The sequence below is a fragment of the Entelurus aequoreus genome, linkage group LG12 (assembly GCF_033978785.1).
Source record: "Entelurus aequoreus isolate RoL-2023_Sb linkage group LG12, RoL_Eaeq_v1.1, whole genome shotgun sequence".
Taxonomy (NCBI): Eukaryota; Metazoa; Chordata; class Actinopteri; order Syngnathiformes; family Syngnathidae; genus Entelurus; species Entelurus aequoreus.
The window spans coordinates 7,431,145-7,453,891 of record NC_084742.1 but is presented as its reverse complement, the minus strand read 5'-3'; the positions used below and the strand labels follow the sequence as shown (position 1 = coordinate 7,453,891).

General features: G+C 41.1%; 1 long non-coding RNA gene across 1 annotated transcript in view; it reads right to left on the bottom strand.

Annotated features, from left to right (window-relative positions):
* Positions 1–886: 886 nt before the first annotated feature.
* LOC133662658 (uncharacterized) overlaps positions 887–22,747 on the bottom strand; it is a 67,581-nt gene continuing 45,720 nt past the window's right edge. The window contains exon 5 of the long non-coding RNA XR_009828131.1: positions 887–1,018. This is a non-coding gene — a long non-coding RNA (uncharacterized LOC133662658). The remainder of the gene's footprint in view (positions 1,019–22,747) is intronic.

Here is a 22,747-nt window from a genome sequence, read left to right as displayed (position 1 = left end):
TTAACTCCACGTGTTCATTCATAGTTTTGAAGCCTTCAGTGACAATCTACAATGTAAATAGTCATGAAAATAAAGAAAACCCATTGAATTAGGTGTGTCCAAACTTTTGGCCTGTACTGTACGTATGATGTCTGTAAATAAATAGTATCTCATCTGCCTTAAGACAACAGATGAAATCAGCTCATTCTGGCATATTTACTGTGATGCTTTTGCTCATTTGTTGATCGATATGCATTGTCCTAATCAAATAAAGCGACGATTACCCCATTAATTTGAGCGAGGATGAGGAAAGTGAGAGTGAAGGACTAGAGAGGCAGTGCAGGACGTATCTTTTTTCGCTCTGACCGTAACTTAGGTACAAGTGTTCATTGGATTCCACACTTTCTAGTTTTTCTATTGTGGATCACGGATTTGTATTTTAAACCACCTCGGATACTATATCCTCTTGAAAATGAGAGTCGAGAACGCGAAATGGACATTCACAGTGACTTTTATCTCCACGACAATACATCGGCGAAGCTCTTTAGCTACTGAGCTAACGTGATAGCATCGGGCTCAAATGCAGATAGAAACTAAATAAATAAGCCCCTGACTGGAAGGATAGACAGAAGATCAACAATACTATTAAACCATGGACATGTAACTACACGGTTAATAATTTCCAGCTTGGCGAAGCTTAACAATGCTGTTGCTAACGACGCCATCGAAGCTAACTTAGCTACGGGACGGCGGCGGGCGTTGTAGCTTTCGACGACACCCCGGCCGCCATCAGAGTCGGCAAGAAACATATATTTCCCCAAAGTTACGTACGTGACATGCACATAGCGACACGCACGTACGGGCAAGCGATCAAATGTTTGGAAGCCAAAGCTGTACTCACGGTAGCGGGTCTGCTATCCATCTCAAAGTCCTCCTGGTTGTGTTGCTGTAGTCCACCGCTAATACACCGATCCCACTTACAGCTTTCTTCTTTGCAGTCTCCATTGCAAAAGATTCACCAACACAGATGTCCAGAATACTGTGGAATTTTGGGATGAAAACAGAGCTTCTTTGTATTGGATTCAATGGGTCCGAATACTTCCGTATCAACCATTGACGTCACGCGCAGACGTCATCATATCTCGACGTTTTCAACCGGAAGTCTGGCGGTAAATTTAAAATTGCACTTTATAAGCTAACCCGGCCGTATTGGCATGTGTTGCAATGTTAAGATTTCATCATTGAAATATAAACTATCAGACTGCGTGGTCGGTAGTAGTGGCTTTCAGTAGGCCTTTAAACTGAATCATATTAAGTTAAAGTTAAAGTTAAAGTACCAATGATTGTCACACACACACTAGGTGTGGTGAAATTTGTCCTCTGCATTTGACCCATCCCCTTGGGGAGCAGTGGGCAGCAGCGGCGCCGCGCCCGGGAATCATGTTGGTGATTTAAATTGGTGCTTTGTTTGATTTCTTGGGTTAATCCGTTCCATAATTGAATTCCACATACTGATATACTAAAAATTGTAAGTGCTGTAGGAAGTGTTGTATATGAAAAAAGATTTAAAAAAAATACACCATTCATTGGCAGTGCGCCCTATGGTCCGGAAAATACAGTATATATTTTTTCAATGTATTGACAATAAATTGCCAAGATTAGCTTGTGTTCCTGCAAAGACGTTTTACTAAAAAGCGGCCGTGATCTATAACCCAAGTTGCTCACATTTACTGTACCACAATTAGTCCACCAATTACACCACCAAAAGCTGGCGTATGAGCGGTTGGTGTTCCTACATTTCTTTGGTTTCAAAAAAATGTGAAGTGTGAATTATACAGTATGTATATAGCGCTTTTCTCTAGTGACTTAAAGCGCTTTACATAGTATCTAAGTTACATTTAAAGCAGTGTGGGTGGCACTGGGAGCAGTTGGGTAAAGTGTCTTGCCCAAGAACACAACGGCAGTGACTAGGATGGCGGAAGCTGGAATCGAACCTGGAACCCTCAAGTTGCTGGCACAGCCACTCTACCAACCCACGTAAGCTTAACATTGCTGCAAAGTGCACCTCTAAACATGGCGGTGAGGCAAATATGACCAAAGTCAAATCAATAATCCTGAAATAATCTTAACCCCGTAGCTGTCAGAAGAGATGAACGTCTCCTGGGTTTAAGTGTCATCTTTATGTGCACATGCATGTCTGCGGTGGAGCGTTGGTTTGGCACGTGTGTGCAGTCGAGGCATCCGCTTCCCCCCTCGCCTATTGACTGCAGCTGTTTACCGTGCGTGCTTCACTGACACACATGCAGCCTGGTCAAATAGCCAGAGATAATCCATGCAAATGCGACGAGGCTTTCTCAATCAGGAGCTGTTTAGCTAGCTGCGGTGTTCATTGACACGGCACCCGGGGAGGGTGTTGTCGTGGCGATACCAGGCTGATTAAAAACATTAGGAAGCGCTTTGTTTAGCACGGCTCTTTTAATTCAACGCAATGGATCGTGTTTTTCTTTTTTTTTTTACAAACGATTTATTGAATAGAACCTTTTCACACGGGCCTTAATGAGTTGATTCCCGTTAAATAGAGAGAGCATGAAAATGTATAATGTCAGTTTTACATTCAAATGAGCTCATTTCAGTGAAACAAGACACTTTCCAGCTAAGCCCTCCTAATGCTCCATAAGACGTCGGTCAATTTCACTGTGGATTCCGGAGGATTTCCCCGCACCGACCAATTTGACACTCTTCATTAAACCAATAAAGCCGCTTTTACTCTAAAAATGATCATTTAGTGTATATAATTACGGGAAAATGTGGGCTATGCCTTCCATTCCAGCTTTTTCCCATATCATAATACCTAGGAATGGGTACTTTTTAGGCACCGACCGAAACACATACAATCCAACAGTGCCGTGCATGTTACAGTACCAGAGTTGCCCGGTTGGCGATCACTCTAGCAGCACTGAGAGCGGACTCAGACAAACTACCTCATGGTAATGTTAAAATTTCAATGCCAACAAAGTAATTGACTCCAAAAACGCTCCCACGTAAACTGAGAACAGACTTTGCCATAGACATGCTACTGATTAGCATTAGCAATATTACATGGCAATTTCAACATCTCCAAATGTGTTGATGAAAGCTACAACTAAGATGCATGTTACTATCAAACAGCTGGTGTGTAATAAGTGCAATACTTACAGTATTAACACTTTTTAGGGCTACACCAAGTAATTGATACAAAAAAACGCTCCCACGGAAGTTGAGTAAAGCTCCACCTGTGCTAGCTTGATGCTATCATACATTGGCTTTGCCATAGACATGCTACTGATTAGCATTAGCAATTTTACATGGCAATTTCAACATCTCCAAATGTGTTAATGAAACTACAACTAAGATGCATGTTACTATCAAACAGCTGGTGTGTAATAAGTGCAATATTTACAGTATTAACACTTTTTAGGGCTACATAAAGTATTTGACACAACTCTCACGGAAGTTGAGTAAAGCTCCACCTGCCGTAGCTTGATACTAACATACATTGACTTTGCCATAGACATGCTACTGATTAGCAATAGCAATTTTACATGACGATTTCAACATCTCCAAATGTGTTAATGAAAACTACAACTAAGACGCATGTTACTATCAAACAGCTGGTGTGTAATAAGTGCAATACTTACAGTATTAACACTTTTTAGGTCTACATAAAGTATTTGACACAACTCCCACGGAAGTTGAGTAAAGCTCCAGCTGTGTTAGCTTGATACTAACATACATTGGCTTTGCCATTGACATGCTACTGATTAGCATTAGCAATTTTACATGGCGATTTCAACATCTCCAAATGTGTTAATGAAAGCTACAACTAAGACGCATGTTACTATCAAACAGCTGGTGTGTAATAAGTGCAATATTTACAGTATTAACACTTTGTAGGGCTACATAAAGTATTTGACACAACTCCCACGGAAGTTGAGTAAAGCTCCACCCGTGCTAGCTTGATGCTAACATACATTGGCTTTGCCATTGACATGCTACTGATTAGCATTAGCAATTTTACATGGCAATTTCAACATCTTCAAATGTGTTAATGAAAACTACAACTCAGATGCATGTTACTATCAAACAGCTGGTGTGTAATAAGTGCAATATTTACAGTATCAACACTTTTTAGGGCTACATAAAGTATTTGACACAACTCCCACGGAAGTTGAGTAAAGCTCCACCCGTGCTAGCTTGATGCTAACTGGTGTGTAATAAGTGCAATACTTACAGTATTAACACTTTTTAGGTCTACACAAAGTATTTGACACAACTCCCACGGAAGTTGAGTAAAGCTCCACCCGTGCTAGCTTGATGCTAACATACATTGGCTTTGCCATTGACATGCTACTGATTAGCATTAGCAATTTTACATGGCAATTTCAACACCTCCAAATGTGTTAATGAAAACTACAACTAAGATGCATGTTACTATCAAACAGCTGGTGTGTAATAAGTGCAATACTTACAGTTTTAACACTTTTTAGGTCTACACACTACTGCCATCTAGCGTCTTGAACTTGCACCTGTAATTTCAGTGATGTGATAATAAAACAAGATATAACAACTGGACAGCAGTTATAATCAGCTCATTTTAAAATGTTGCAATAATTTATTATCAAAAACAATTACTATTTAATAACGCACACAAAAGCACCGAAAACTGGTACCGTTGAGTACCGGTGTCGATATCTGGGTAGCAGGAACTGGTATTGCCTAATCGGCCTTTTTCCACCGCAGGAACATCAACTGGAACTTTCCCATTTACCCCGGTAAATAAAGTACCCCGTGTGTTTCCACTGAAAACTCCCCGGGTATGTTTAGTTCTTCTTCAAGAACTTTTTTTTTTTTGTTCCTCGCAGCGAGGTGGATATTTTACCAGTTCCCAGGATTTTTAACGGATAAAAAGAAGAATGAAAGGAATTTTCGACTTGCGTGAACTTAAGTGTGCCGAAGAACGCCGATTAGTCGGGCTGGGAATCTTTGGGCACCACCCGATTCGATTCTCGTGGGAAACGATTCTATTCACAACGATTCTCCGTTCCAAAATTAATACTTTTTAATAACATCGGGTGCCAGTTTTATGATTAACTACACTCCTCCATAAAATAATCAGCTCTGATGAATTTCAATCTTACTTAAAACTGGTTTTATTTAATAAAATTTCACCCTTTGAGATAGGAGTATTTTTAAGTTACGAGCTCGGTCCTTGAACTCATATGGCAAGGCAGCAAAGCAGTAGATAAGGTGCACAATAGCGCAGGTGTGGGCAAACACATCTCATTAGCATTAAAGCTACAGACACACAAAATGCTGCGTTCCCAGTAGGGTTTCCTAAAAGCATTTTTAAACTGCTTAAATTCCAGCGTAAAGGCTAGATTTGAACCAAAACACTTCCAATACATATTAGTATAATACGGGCTGTTTAAAACAGTCCTTAATTGCGCCCGCTGGCACGTCCCTAAACCTCGCCGTCATCCATCTCTCCATCTCCTTGCCCTTCTCCCTCGCTCCTCATCATCATCACCACCACCAACAAACTCCACAAACTTTCCTAATTCCTGTCATGCTAATTGGAGCTGACAGACACAGCTAATTACGCGCAGATAATCTGCTGCATCTGCCTAATTATAATTCCCATTAGCTGCCGATAATGCTCATTAGATTAACTTTCTCCTGGAGAAACTGGAAATAATAAGCCTTGGCTGAACAACTTTTCTTTTCTCTTTGGAGAGGGGGCATGGAATTCCGTGATAATTTGGAAACACATGCACCACCTGATCCAAATACGGTGTGATCTGAATGGACATAGACAGGTGGCTCACAGGTCATAACATTATCATCGCCCCAAAAAAGAATGCCTGCAACAAAGAAAAAAACGCCTGGAAAGGTCATAAAATGGGGAAACATTTTGTGTTTTAGGGTGTGAGTTGCTATATGTGCCCCAAAATAATGATACAGGAGGTAACCAGTCAATATGCTGTATGCTAAACTAGACTGAACACAACATCCAGTGTTTCCCACACATTCATTTATTTGTGGCGGACGTAATTCTTTCGTGGCGGGTCGCCAAAAAAAATAAAAAAATATATTTTTATTTTTTTTGTCCTGTCCAGCTTCTCAGGAAAATCATATAGTTGATGTAGATGCCCATATAGGCTGTTCAGATTTACTTTACAAAAGAGAAGTGTAGGATACTTCTCTTGTTGCCTTATTTGTATTTGACCACTACTGTTTTCTGTTTATAGGTTACTGACTGTGGCAGGACACCTCTGCCTCTGTTTCACTTTATGTTGCTGGTAAATAATATGGTTGTAGTAGTAGGCTAAAGTTAAATGATTTAGTATGCACTAATTAAAGGGGCAGAGCTTTAAGAGACATTTTAGCTGTTATATTTTATAAGATATATTTTTTGTAAGAACCACAATTAATAAATATATTTCAGTGAATAACTTGTTGTTCAAATCTGTATATAAATATGTACATAAAGTGTTGTAATTATATTGTAAAATGGGTGGATGGATGGATGGACGTTTAAAACAAAACTGTTATTATTAATTAGTAAGTATACATTTTTTGAGCCTTTTTAGAGAAAATCATATCATTGTAGTAAATTATGCAAATTACTCGATGATGTCATAGTGAGCACGCCCATAGCCACGCCCCCACAACCACAGGTATCTTGGCAGTTTATGGGAAACACTGACATCCATATCTTAGCTTTGTTTCTATTGGTAACAAAGCACATCATTTTGCTCGAAATTAATCATTTTCAAGCTTAAAAATAGATAAATAGATTACCGTAGTAACTAATTAGATTACCATAGTAACTAGTATATCATTCAAAAGCGCAGATTCCAACCATTGAAATACTTCGTATAGTTCAAGACTTAAGGTCACTTGAAAACATGACTGCACATCATAATGGCAGCTACAGTTTCCATCTTAAAGACCTAAAAAAATGATTTGGGAATGTCCGGCGGGCCAGATTGAAATGCTTAACGAGCCGCATGCGGCCCCCGGGCCTTAATTTGCCCAGGTCTGATCCAAACCACAACAGCTATGTTCCAATATTCCAATAATGAGGAATCTATGAGGCACATTCTAAGTGAAACCTTTAAACCACAGCTTAGAGAGCCACTAGTTTGTGATAGAAAGTAAATGTAATTTATTGATGATGGCACTGAGGGGCCCTGTGAACACACAGAGGCCCTAAAACCAACAAATGGGATATTGATTGATCTGAATGTGGGGCGTCGTTGTATTTAACCATGAAGTGGCTCGTTTACTCTATAGAGTCTTTAATATTCTCCCTTTTCTCCTCGCTCGCTGTCACACATACACATGCCGTTCAGCAGCGTTCCTATGACAACTCATCAAATGGCCCACGGGGAAAAGGGCTGACAGCACCTCGGGGTGTATAAATGAAAAGCCTGTGATGGGAACTATACAGGATTATTCGCTGGAGTGAATGTGCTCTGTAGTCTATACCTTACACAATGCACAGCGCGCTTGTATGTATTCATCTTTTCACTCGTCCCCCCTGGGGCTGATAGTAATCCTCAGTGTGTGTGTGTGTGTGTGTGTGTGTGTGTGTGTGTGTGTGTGTGTGTGTGTGTGTGTGTGTGTGTGTGTGTGTGTGTGTGTGTGTGTGTGTGTGTGTGCGTGTGCTCTGACTGCTTGCCTCAAGTACATTCCTTTGTGAATTTTGGATATTCCTAAAAATATATGGATAATAGGGCTGCAACAACTAATCGATTAAATCGATTAAAATCGATTATAAAAATAGTTGCCGATTAATTTAGTCATCGATTCGTTGGATCTATGCTATGCGCATGCGCAGAAGCTTTTAAAAAAAAAAAAAAAAATTTTTTTTTTTTTTTTTAAATAAACCTTTATTTATAAACTGCAACATGTACAAACAGCTGAGAAACAATAATCAAAATAAGTATGGTGCCAGTATGCTGTTTTTTTTCAATAAAATACTGGAAAGGATAGAAATGTAGTTTGTCTCTTTTATCCGATTATTAATCGATTAATCGAATAATAATCGACAGATTAATCGATGATCAAATTAATCGTTAGTTGCAGCCCTAATGGATAATTTTTTTCCTCAATATAGGGAGCAAAGTTACTGTATCACATATTTGATGCAAGGAGCCCCAAGTAGTATTGTTAGACAACTGTTTTCCCCAAATAGAGAGAGCAAAGTTATCGTCCATTCAATGCAACTGGTAGCTAATAGCGACCACAGCCACGTATTGTTGGCCAATTGTTTTCCCCAAAATAGGGAGATAAATTATCACCTGTAATACAAGTAGCCCCTGGAAGTATTGTTGGCCATTTGTTTTCCCCAATACAAGGAAACAATTATTACATCTAAGTAGTATACCCAGCAATATGTTTGGAGAAGAAAAGGTGAGGCATTAAATCCCAAGAACACCAGGCCTACCGTCAAGCATGGTGGTGGTAGTATTATGCTCTGGGCCTGTTTTGCTGCCAATGGAACTGGTGCTTTACAGAGAGTAAATGGGACTATGAAAAAGGAGGATTACCTCCAAATTCTTCAGGACAAGCTAAAATCATCAGCCCGGAGGTTGGATCTTGGGCGCAGTTGGGTGTTCCAACAGGACAATGACCCTAAACACACATCAAAAGTGGTAAAGGAATGGCTAAATCAGGCTAAAATTAAGGTTTTAGAATGGCCTTCCCAAAGTCCTGTGTGGACAATGCTGAAGAAACAAGTCCATGTCAGAAAACCAACAAATTTAGCTGAACTGCACCAATTTTGTCAAGAGGAGTGGTCAAAAATTCAAGCAGAAGCTTGTGGATGGCTACCAAATGTGCCTTATTGCAGTGAAACTTGCCAAAGGACATGCAACCAAATATTAACATTGCTGTATGTATACTTTTGACCCAGCACATTTGGTCACATTTTCAGTAGACCCATAATAAAGTCATAAAAGAACCAAACTTCATGAATGTTTTTCGTGACCAACAAGTATGTGCTCCAATCACTCTATCACAAAAAAAATAAAAGTTGTAGAAAGTATTGGAAACTCAAGACAGCCATGACATTATGTTCTTTACAAGTGTATGTCAACTTGTGATCGCGACTGTACCTCAACCACGTATTGGTCACCAATCGTGTCACGTCGGGGTCGCATCTTTATGCGGGGTCGTTCTCCCGGGAATGCAGACGGAAAACTCCGGACGAAAGCGTGAGGTAGGAATGATTTATTGTCCATAAATCATGCAAAACACAAGAATACTAAAAAGCGTTCTGATAGCATGGGAGCTATGGCAAAGCTTAGCATATGAACTAGAAGTCAAGAAAACAAGGAATACCCAACGTAACTGATGCACTCGCAAACAAGGAAGCCAGACTGAGCGTGGCGAACAAGGTGAATAAAAAGCTCTCTGATTAGTGGTTGACAGCAGCTGCGCGTGGGACCACCAACCAGAGGAAGGTGAGCCCAATTAATCCCCATGGTGACCAAAATAAACCCAGGAGTGCACACAACAGGAACTAAGGGAGTCCAAAACTAACAGAACATCCATCCCATCCATCTTCTTCCGCTTATCCGAGGTCGGGTCGCGGGGGCAGCAGCCTAAGCAGGGAAACCCAGACCTCCCTCTCCCCAGCCACTTCGTCCAGCTCTTCCCGGGGGATCCCGAGGCGTTCCCAGGCCAGCCGGGAGACATAGTCTTCTCAACGTGTCCTGGGTCTTCCCTGTGGCCTCCTACCAGTCGGACGTGCCCTAAACACCTCCCTAGGGAGGCGTTCGGGTGGTATCCTGACCAGATGCCCGAACCACCTCATCTGGCTCCTCTCGATGTGGAGGAGCAGTGGCTTTACTTTGAGCTCCCTCCGGATGGCAGAGCTTCTCACCCTATCTCTAAGGGAGAGCCCCGCCACCCGGCGGAGGAAACTCATTTCGGCTGCTTGTACCCGTGATCTTGTCCTTTCGGTCATAACCCAAAGCTCATGACCATAGGTGAGGATGGGAACGTAGATCGACCGGTAAATTGAGAGCTTTGCCTTCCGGCTCAGCTCCTTCTTCACCACAACGGATGGATACAGCGTCCGCATTACTGAAGACGCCGCACCGATCCGCCTGTCGATCTCACGATCCACTCTTCCCTCACTCGTGAACAAGACTCCGAGGTACTTGGACTCCTCCACTTGGGGCAGGGTCCCCTCCGCAACCTGGAGATGGCACTCCACCCTTTTCCAGGCGAGAACCATGGACTCGGACTTGGAGGTGTTGATTCTCATCCCAGTCGCTTCACACTCAGCTGCGAACCGATCCAGTGAGAGCTGAAGATCCTGGCCAGATGAAGCCATCAGGACCACATCATCTGCAAAAAGCAGAGACCTAATCCTGCAGCCACCAAACCAGATCCCCTCAACGCCTTGACTGCGCCTAGAAATTCTGTCCATAAAAGTTATGAACAGAATCGGTGACAAAGGGCAGCCTTGGCGGAGTCCAACCCTCACCGGAAACGTGTCCGACTTACTGGAGGCAATGCGGACCAAACTCTGGCACTGATCATACAGGGAGCGGACCGCCACAATCAGACAGTCCGATACCCCATACTCTCTGAGCACTCCCCACAGGACTTCCCGAGGGACACGGTCGAATGCCTTCTCCATGTCCACAAAACACATGTAGACTGGTTGGGCAAACTCCCATGCACCCTCAAGGACCCTGCCGAGAGTATAGAGCTGGTCCACAGTTCCACGACCAGGACGAAAACCACACTGTTCCTCCTGAATCCGAGGTTCGACTATCCGGCGTAGCCTCCTCTCCAGCACACCCGAATAGACCTTACCGGGAAGGCTGAGGAGTGTGATCCCACGATAGTTAGAACACACCCTCCGGTTCCCCTTCTTAAAGAGAGGAACCACCACCCAGGTCTGCCAATCCAGACTCCTCCAGCTAACAGAATATAACTAACCAAAACATGATCCGGACCACGGATCCTGACCAATCGTTCATCTCGATATAGTGAAAAGTTATCACACACTGTATTTGATGCATGCCAACCTCTAGTAGCGACTTCAGCCGCGTATTGTTAGCAAACTGCTTCACTACTACAGGGAGCATAATGATCACACATTGGATGCAACTCCACAACTAGTAGCACGGTCATATATTACTGTATTGGCCAATTGGTTTACCCAACACAGGGAGCAAAGTGATCACATAATTGTAGCAACTAGCTTCTAGTCGTATTGTCTAGTAATGTGAGGAGCAAAATGATCACGTATTTGATGCAACTAGCAACCGGTAGTTATCTCAGTCACATATTGCCAATTGTTTTCCTCAATATTGGAGCAACGCAATGACATATTTGAAGCAACCAGCCACAAGTAGCTACTACAGCCATGTATTGTTGGTCAATTGTTTTCCAAATGTGTTTGCCTCTACAATAATTTGCAAATGTTGTCCATCCAATCTAGCAAGTCTGCCAAATACAAATAAGAACTAGCTACTAGTACAGACCTGGGCATTCTGCGGGCCACATCCGGCCCTTTGTACGTCCCTGTCCGGCCCGCGTGAGGCCAATTATAAATTACAAAATACATTTTAAAAAGTATCTATGTCGAGTGTGCAATACAACGGTGCTGCTTTTGTTTTGAAAATCGTTATTTGTATTACTTCCGTGTGGACGTATGCGTGTGCGTGATTGTGAGTGAATGTGAACAGCTGCCATTACAAATTACAAAATAAAGTTGAAAAAACATCTATGTCGTGCGCGCAATACAACTGTGCTACTTTTATTTTGAAAAGTATTATTTACGGGCGTGTGTCCGTGTGTAACCTGCGAGTGAAGGTGCACATGCAGCGACAAGAGAAAAGTTGATGAAGAATGACGTGTTTCCAACAAGACATGGACTGCCAAGCAACGTTCCCTCTAAGGTGCGCGCCTGCGCAATTGCGCACTGCTCAAGCGTCCGCTGCGCGCAGCAAATATATGCCGCGCACCAAATCAAATCCCATCTGAATTCTAAACAAAATAAACATATTTATTCTATGTAATTTTGCAATGCAACTTTGAGTGACAGTGACAACAAGCGGCCCTAACGGTGTTCGTCAACACCGTTCAATTATTGTAACGTCTATCGAGATGCTTCGAGGCCAGGAATTATATCGATCACTTTATTGAGCAAAACTGTTTATATTCGGACATAACCACACCAAAAACATGAGTAAAACACTTCTATCTCGAAAAACTAGTCATTTTCTGCCGTACAAACCAGGCCAAAACCAACTTGTCATCTGTCACCAACACGCATAGCACTAAACCACTGGTGCGTTTATGGCCACACAAAAAGTCAGACAACTCAAACACCACACAAAGTTACACTATGACTCCTCAGTCATACGTGTGCTTATTTTACTGTCATTTATTATTAATGTTAATTTATTTATATTGGTCATGGAATGCTGTTACACACACTATGTTGAAGTATTACTATTATTATTATTATTATTATTATTATTATTTATCTTACGGTATATATCAAAAATAATATTGAGCAAAATTTAATTGAAATATTGTCGATGTGGCCCTCCAGCAGTGCTCGGGTTGCTCATGCGGCCCCCGGTAAAAATTAATTGCCCACCCCTGCACTAGTAGCTACTGCAGCCACTTATTGATGAGCAATTGTGTGTGTGTCTGATGGTTGTTTCTCTTCCCATTGTTGTGTGAATTGTTCATTAAACCAGCACATTTGACAAATAATGACTGAGTTAAAAAAATTTAAAAACTCTGCTAGTGATGGATCCCCACTTCGTTCCTCCGCAGTATTTGCTGGCATGTTTTTATTAAAGTCAAGGCTGAAACTATAGCAACAAAGCGTTCGCCGTGGAACGAGACTAAACTACTGTTAAAAATACTTAAGCAGTTATGTGTCAATCATACTTTGTTACTGTAAGCAATTAAGAACCCTTCAAAGTATTTAATTATTTTAATCATCTCGACAAACCTTGTGAGCACATGTGTGAAATCAGTAAGGTCACAGGGCTGTCATCTTGCCAATCTTCAAAATGATACACTATATTGCCAAAAGTATTTGGCCACCCATCCAAATGATCAGAATCAGGTGTCCTAATCACTTGGCCCGACCACAGGTGTTTAAACTCAAGCACTTAGGCATGGAGACTGTTTCTACAAACATTTGTGAAAGAATGGGCCGCTCTCAGGAGCTCAGTGATCTCCAGCGTGGAACTGTCATAGGATGCCACCTGTGCAACAAATCCAGTCGTGACATTTCCTCGCTCCTAAATATTCCAAAGTCAACTGTCGGCTTTATTTTAAGAAAATGGAAGAGTTAGGAACAACAGCAACTCAGCCACCAAGTGGTAGGCCACGTAAACTGACAGTGAAGGGTCAGCGGATGCTGAAGCGCATAGTGCAAAGACTTTCTGCACAGTCAGTTGCTACAGAGCTCCAAACTTCATGTGACCTTCCAATTAGCCCACGTACAGTACGCAGAGAGCTTCATGGAATGGCTTTCCATGGCCGAGCAGCTGTATCTAAGCCATACATCACCAAGTCCAATGCAAAGCGTCGGATGTAGTGGTGTGAAGCACGTCACCACTGGACTCTAGAGCACTGGAGACGCCTCCTCCGGAGTGATGAATCACACTTTTCCATCTGGCAATCTGATGGACGAGTCTGGGTTTGGAGGTTGCCAGGAGAACGGTACATTTCGGACTGCATTGTACAGAGTGTGAAATTTGGTGGAAGAGGAATTAGGGTGTGGGGTTGTTTTTCAGCAGTTGGGCTTGGCACCTTAGTTCCAGTGAAAGGAACTTTGAATGCGCCAGGATACCAAAATATTTTGGACAATTCCATGCTCCCAACCTTGTGGGAACAGTTTGGAGTGGGCCCCTTCCTCTTCCAACACGACTGTGCACCAGTGCACAAAGCAAGGTCCATAAAGACATGAATGACAGAGTCTGGTGTGGATGAACTTGACTGGCCTGCACAGAGTCCTGACCTGAACCCAATAGAAAACCTTTGGGATGAATTAGAACGGAGACTGAGAGCCAGGCCTTCTCGACCAACATCAGTGTGTGACCTCACCAATGTGCTTTTGGAAGAATGGTCAAACATTCCTATAAACACACTCCACAACCTTGTGGACAGCCTTCCCAGAAGAGTTGAAGCTGTAATAGCTGCGAAAGGTGGACCGACATCATATCGAACCCTATGGGTTAGGAATGGGATGGCACTTCAAGTTCATATGTGAGTCAAGACAGGTGGCCAAAATAATTTTGGCAATATGGTGTATCTACTTTTGAAACGTGCAAATACAAAAAAGAAAGAAACAACAACAAAAAAACAAAGTAATATCTACAAATACATCGATTAAATAAACAGGAAAAAAAAGAAAAATAATAATACATTAATAATAATAATAATCAGAAATAAAATAAAATATAAACAGATACATATATATATATATATATATATATATGTATGTGTGGGAAAAAATCACAAGACTATTTCATCTCTACAGGCCTGTTTCATGAGGGGTTTCCTCAATCCTCAGGAGAAAATCTCCTGAGGATTGAGGAAACCCCTCATGAAACAGGCCTGTAGAGATGAAATAGTCTTGTGATTTTTTCCCACACATACATATTACGCTCTACCACGGTATCGAGCACTATTTTTTGGATAATCTAATTAAGACATACATACATACATACATACATACATATATATATATACATATACATATATATATATATATATATATATATATATATATATATATATATATATAAATAAATACACATATATACATATACACGTATAGTCACAATTTCAAGCACTAACTGGCTCTGCCACATAATGCCTTTGCCAACTTGTTGGGCACAAAATGAAAATGTAAGAGGAAAAAACCCAACAGATGGTATTAAATATTAAAGCAAACCGAGATATGAATTGTTGAATGTGTGGCCGGATAGTTGGGAATGACATTTGGTTTCTCAGTATGTAGCCACCGTTTCAACTCCCATAACTTGCAGATTAGGGGCCTTTGACGACTGTGTATCTCATTGTGTCCGCCGTTAAAAGCGACACAGTAACACTTTAAAGTCCAGCTGTCATTTTTATGCCCCCGTTGTACGGCGGAGCGCGGGTGTGGATTTTATGCGCGGCGCCATGAGCCCTCATCATTGGTCATGGGCAGGGTGGCACTGCAAGGAAGAGGGAGGCTAATGAGGACGTTAGCGAGTCCTTTAGCCGCCGGGCGTCCGTTTATCAGCCTGGAGGGGTGTAAAGCTGTCACTCACGTCTGATGATTATTGCCATCCCCCACCCGGGTTTGGTGATCACCACTTAGCGCTGATGACCGAGATACGCAGCAAGACTTGAGGGTGAAGGGCTGTATCCATCAAAACTAAGTGCACCCCTGACCCCGTTTTTGTTCTGCACCAGTCCACACAGACAGACACCATCAACACTGAACTCCATCATCAAGTCCACTCCATTTTGTTCTTTCCAAACACAGCCTCCCTTTTCCATTTTCTCCTTTATCCTCAAGTGAAATCCGACCATAATTGAACCACAGTGTCCAGTCAATCTGTCTGTTTTCCTCCCGCCGCAGCCTGTTTGAGTTTCCACTCGCTTTCGACCTCTGACAAACGCTGCGGGATAACTCTTAAGCAGGAAATAAGAGCTCAACCGTCGGCGGCGACGAGAGACGGAGGACTACGGCGTTATATTTGCATGAGCAGACGGAAGGTTAATAACACAAACCCTGCCCTGACAAAAGAGGAGGGGGGGGGGGGGGGACATAAGAGGAGGTAGGAGAGGATGGAAAGTGCTGATCCACCACTTCTGGCTCCTGAGAATCCATCAAAGACATGAAGGAGGAGTGTGGAAGTAATTAGAGCGCTGGCTGTATGATGGGGCTCATGGAAGGCTCGGCCCCGCCTCCTCATCTTCCTCTGCAGAACCTCTTCACCCAAAATGAATGAAATGGCCCGACATCAGCAGCCGATTGTACTGAGGGCTGCAGAATGCGGTTGTATGTGCAAGTTCATTTGTAAAAAGACACAAGATAGTGTGCGTATGTATATACCAGGGGTCGGCAACCCAAAATGTTGAAAGAGCCATATTGGACCAAAAATACAAAAACAAATCTGTCTGGAGCCGCAAAAAATTAAAAGCCATATTACATGAGATATAAATGTAATTAAGAGGACTTAAAGGAAACTAAATGAGCTCAAATATAGCTACAAATGAGGCATATGCAATATGTACATATAGCTAGCCTAAATAGCATGTTAGCATCGATTAGCTTGCAGTCACGCAGTGACCAAATATGTCTGATTAGCACTCCACACAAGTCAATAACATCAACAAAACTCACCTTTGTGCACTCATGCCCAACGTTAAAAGTGTGGTGGACAAAATGAGATAGAAAAAGTGGCATAAAACACGTCCTAGAAAGTCGGAGAAAGTTATACATGGAAACAAACTATACGGCGAGTTCAAGGACCGCCAAAATTAGTAGGACAAAACGGCGCTCGCCAAATACTCGAATCAGTGAAGCATGTTTAATATAAACAGTGTGATTTATAACAATTAGCGAGGTTTATGTCATGTTTGTCCTCCCACAGAAAACATTCTGAAACAAAAAAATTGATTTTTTTCCCCTCATCTTTTTCCATTCTTCATACATTTTTGAAAAATCTCCAGAGAGCCACTAGGGCGGCGCTAAAGAGCCGCATGCGGCTCTAGAGCCGCGGGTTGCCGACCCCCGGTATATACAGTATACATATATACATATATATATACATATAAATATATATATACATATATATATATATATACACACAGTACACAGTACAGTACAGGAGTTTCGGAGGCTGGTGAGGGACTTTGTTGTCTGGTGCCACAGGAACCTCTTGCAGCTCAACCCTTCAAAGACCAAGGAGCTGGTCATTGACTTTGGGAGGTCGAGTCCAAGGTCACAACCTATTGTGATGGAGGGAGTCGAGGTACAGACCGTGGACTCATTCAAGTACCTCGGGGTGTGGCTGGACTGGACTGTTAACACTTGTACAGGAAAGGACAGAGCAGGCTGTACTTCCTGAGGAGGCTGCACTCCTTCAACGTCTGTAAAAAACTCTTGTGGATGTACTACCAGTCTGTGGTTGCCAGTGTTCTGTACTACATCGTAGTGTGCTGGGGGGGGGGGGGGCAGTGTATCTAAGAAGGACAGCTCCAGACTGGAGAAAGTGATCAGGCGGGCCGGTTCTACGATCGGACTAAAACTGGACTCACTGAAGAGGACTGTGGAAAAACTAGTGAGCATCCTGGATGATGCCAGTCACCCTCTGCATACCGTTGTCAGTAGCCAGAGGAGCCTGTTCAGTGCTAGACTGCTTCATCCCAAGTATAGGACTAATAGACTAAAAAACTCCTTTGTCCCACACGCCATTAGACTGTACAACTCCTCTCTGGGAGGGAGGGAGGGGGGGGGGGGGGGGTATTAGAATGACGGGGGATGCAAAACAATAACAGTGTAATGCGTTTTCATAACATGGTCACTAATGCCTAGTTTCTCTTGTTATATTCTTATTTTACTGTTATATTTGTATTCTCATTGATGCTTTTTGTTTTTATTCTATTGTAATATTTTTCTATTTTGTTTCCATTTATACCCCCATTATTTACTTTTTTAAATTCGATCTCAATTCTGTACACTGCTGCTGGAATTTTAATTTTCCGGAGGGAACTCTCCTGAAGGAATCAATAAAGTACTATCTATCTATCTATCTATCTATCTATCTATCTATCTATCTATCTATCTACAGGCCAAAAGTTTGGACACACCTCCTCATTCAATGGGTTTTCTTAATTTTCATGACATTGTAGATTGTCACCGAAGGCATCAAAACTGTGAATGAACACATGTGGAGTTATGTACTTAACAAAAAAAAGGTGAAATAACTGAAAACATGTTTTATATTCTTTCATATTATTTTCACTATGTAAAGCGCTTTGAGTCACTAGAGAAAAGCGCTATATAAATATAATTCACTTCACTATTCTAGTTTCTTCAAAATATCCACCCTTTGCTCTGATTACGGTTTTGCACACTCTTGGCATTCTCTCGATGAGCTTCAAGAGGTAGTTACCTGAAAGGGGTTTCACTTCATAGGTGTCATAGTTTTGATGCCTTCAGTGACAATCTACAATGTAAATCGGAGGTCCCCAAACTTTTTGACTCCGGGGCCACATTTGGTTAAAACAATTTGGCTGGGGGCCGCGCTATGTGTGTAAGTGTAAGTGTATGTGTACGTGTGTGTGTATGTATATGTATATATAAATATATATATATATATATATACTTATATATATATATATATATGTGTGTGTATATATGTGTGTGTGTGTGTGTGTATGTATATATATATATATATATATATATATATATATATATATATATATATATATATGTATGTATGTATGTGTATATATATATATATATATATATATGTATGTATGTATGTGTATATATATATATATATATATATATATATATATATATATATATATATATATATATATATATATATATATATATATATATATATATATATATATATATAAATATTCGGGATGTCGGATAATATCGGCCTGCCGATATTATCGGCCGATAAATGCGTTAAAATGTAATATCGAAAATTATCGGTATCGGTTTTTTTATTATCTGTATCGGGTTTTTTTTTATTTTATTTTTTTATTTTTAATTAAATCAACATAAAAAACACAAGATACACTTACAATTAGTGCACCAACCCAAAAAACCTCCCTCCCCCATTCACACTCATTCACACAAAAGGGTTGTTTCTTTCTGTTATTAATATTCTGGTTCCTACATTATATATCAATATATATCAATACAGTCTGCAAGGGATACAGTCCGTAAGCACACATGATTGTGCGTGCTGCTGGTCCACTAATAGTACTAACCTTTAACAGTTAATTTTACTCATTTTCATTAATTACTAGTTTCTATGTAACTGTTTTTATATTGTTTTACTTTCTTTTTTATTACAGAAAATGTTTTTAATTTAGTTATCTTATTTTATAATTTTTTTTAAAAAGTACCTTATCTTCACCATATATGGTTGTCCAAATTAGGCATAATAATGTGTTAATTCCACGACTGCATATATCGGTTGATATCGGTATCGGTTGATATCGGTATCGGTAATTAAAGAGTTGGACAATATCGGAATATCGGATATCGGCAAAAAGCCATTATCGGACATCCCTAATAAATATATCTATATATATATACACGTATATGTGTATATATGTGTGGGGCGGTATAGCTCCGTTGGTAGAGTGGCCGTGCCAGCAACTTGAGGGTTCCAGGTTCGATCCCCGCTTCCGCCATCCTTGTCACTGCCGTTGTGTCCTTGGGCGAGACACTTTACCCATCTGCTCTCAGTGCCACCCGCACTGGTTTAAATGTAACTTAGATATTGTGTTTCACTATGTAAAAGCGCTTTGAGTCACTAGAGAAAAGCGCTATATAAATATAATTCATATATATATATATATATATATATATATATATATATATATATATATATATATATATATATATATATATATATATATATATATGTGAAGTGAATTATATTTATATAGCGCTTTTCTCTAGTGAAAAAAAAAAAAATATATATATATATAAGTGAAGTGAATTATATTTATATAGCGCTTTTCTCTAGTGAAAAAAAATATTTATATGTATGTATGTATACAAACATATATATTTCTCGCGCACTTATTGACTTAAAGAGCGCACCTGCAAACAATGAAGCCAGACCGAGTGTGGCGAGCAACGTGAATAAATAGCTCTCTGATTAGTGCTCAACAGCAGGTGAACGTGCCGAACACCAATCAGAGGCAGGTGAAACCAATTAGTACCCATGGGAACCAAAAGCAACCCCCGAAGTGCACAAAACAGGAACCAAGGGAGTCCAAAACCAACAGAACATAACTAAACAAAACATGATCCGGACCACGGATCATGACAGAGGGCTCAGCGGATGCTGAAGCGCATAGTACAAAGAGGTCGCTTCGTGGAATGGGTTTCCATGGCCGAGCAGCTCTATCTAAGCCATACATCACCAAGTCCAATGCAAAGCGTGGGATGCAGTGGTGTAAAGCACGTCCCCACTGGAGACGCCTTCTCTGGAGTGATGAATCTCGCTTTTCCATCTGGCAATCTGATGGACCAGTCTGGCTTTGGAGGTTGCCAGGAGAACGCTACATTTCGGACTGCATTGTGCAGACTGTGAAATTTGGTGGAGGAGGAATTATGATGGGGGGTTGTTTTTCAGGAGTTGGTCTTGGCTCCTTAGTTCCAGTGAAAGGAACTTTGAATGCTCCAGGATACCAAAACATTTTGGACAATTCCATGCTCCCAACCTTGTGGGAACAGTTTGGAGTGGGCCCCTTCCTCTTCCAACATGACTGTGCACCAGTGCACAAAGCAAGGTCCATAAAGAATGGGATGGCAAAGTCTGGTGTGCATGACCTTGACTGGCCTGCACAGAGTCCTGACCTGAACCCGATAGAACACCTTTGGGATGAATTAGAACGGAGACTGAGAGCCAGGCCTTCTCGACCAACATCAGTGTGTGACCTCACCAATGTGCTTTTGGAAGAATGGTCAAACATTCCTATAAACACACTCCGCAACCTTGTGGACAGCCTTTCCCAGAAGAGTTGAAGCTGTAATAGCTGCGAAAGGTGGACCGACATCATATTGAACCCTATGGGTTAGGAATGGGATGCAACTTCAAGTTCATATGTTAGTCAAGGCAGGTGGCCAAATACTATTGACAATATATATATATATATATATATATATATATATATATATATATATATATATATATATATATATATATATATATATATATATATATATATATATATATATATATATAAATATAAACGCAACAACTTGTTTTTGCCCCCATTTTTCATGAGTTGAACTCAAAGATGTAAAACTTTTACTATATACACAACAGACCTATTCCTCTCAAATATTGTTCACAAATCTTTTAAAATCTGTGTTAGTGAGCATTTCTTCTTTGGTAAGATAATCCATCCCACCTCACAGGTGTGGCATATCAAGATGATGATTCACCAGCATGATTATTGCACATGTGTGCCTTAGGCTGCCCACAGTAAAAGGCCACTCTGAAATGTGCAGTTTTGCTTTATTGGCCATCTAGGGGCGGGACCACAATTTGCCTCACGCAGTGCAACACAGCGCCTTCGTGTAGAGTTGACCAGGTTGTTGATCGTGGCCTGTGGAATGTTGGTCCACTCCTCTTCAATGGCTGTGCCAAGTTGCTGGATGCCGGCAGGAACTGGAACACGGCGATCCACAACATACCAAACATGCTCAATGGGTGACATGTCCGCTGAGTATGCTGGCCATGTAAGAACTGGGGTGTTTTCAGCTTCCAGGAATTGTGTACAGATCCTTGCAACATGGGGCCGTACATAGTCATGCTGCAACATGAGGTGATGGTCTCGGATGAATGGAGCCTAAGGATTTGGTCACGGTATCTCTATGCATTCAAAATGCCATCATAAAATTAATTTGTGGTTTTTTTGTCCATAACATACGCCTGCCCGTACCATAACCCCACTCCCACATTGGGCCACTCCATTCACATCAGTAAACCGCTCTCCCACACAACGCCACACATGCTGCCTGCCACTTGCCCTAAACCAGGGGTGTCCAAACTTTTTCCACTGAGGGCCGCACACGGAAAAATTAAAGCATGCGGGGGACCATTTTGATATTTTTCATTTTCAAACCATAACAAAATATATGGATTTTGTTCCCAGGGACCATAAAGGGTCTAAGTCATTAAAATGTTAAAAACAAGTCAAATTATTTTTTTTTTTACTTATATAACGCTTACAGTAAATCTGTACAGTATATCAACTTCAGGTTGATATAAAGTTTAAAAAAACAAAAAGGTTTGATGCCTTTTCTGTCAAAGACAACTTAGTTTTTTATAATAAAACTAAAATATGCAGTATTTCCCCCACTGCCCAAATACATTCAGAAAAGCAATGTTTGATGTGAAGTAATTAGAGCCTTAAAGGCCTACTGAAATTACATTTTTTTTATTTAAACGGGAATAGCAGATCCATTCTATGTGTCATACTTGATCATTTCGCGATATTGCCATATTTTTGCTGAAAGGATTTAGTAGAGAAAATCGACGATAAAGTTCGCAACTTTTGGTCGCTGATAAAAAAAAAGCCTTGCCTGTACCGGAAGTAGCGTGACGTCACAGGAGCTAGTATTCCTCACAATTCCCCATTGTTTACAATGGAGCGAGAGAGATTCGGACCGAGAAAGTGACGATTACCCCATTAATTTGAGCGAGGATGAAAGATTCGTAGATGAGGAACGTTACAGTGAAGGATTTGAGAGGCAGTGATGGACGTATCTTTTTTCGCTCTGACCGTAACTTAGGTACAAGCTGGCTCATTGGATTCCACACTCTCCTTTTTCTATTGTGGATCACGGATTTGTATTTTAAACCACCTCGGATACTATATCCTCTTGAAAATGAGAGTCGAGAACGCAAAATGGACATTCCCAGTGACTGAACATGTAAATACACGATTAATAATTCAGCTTTGC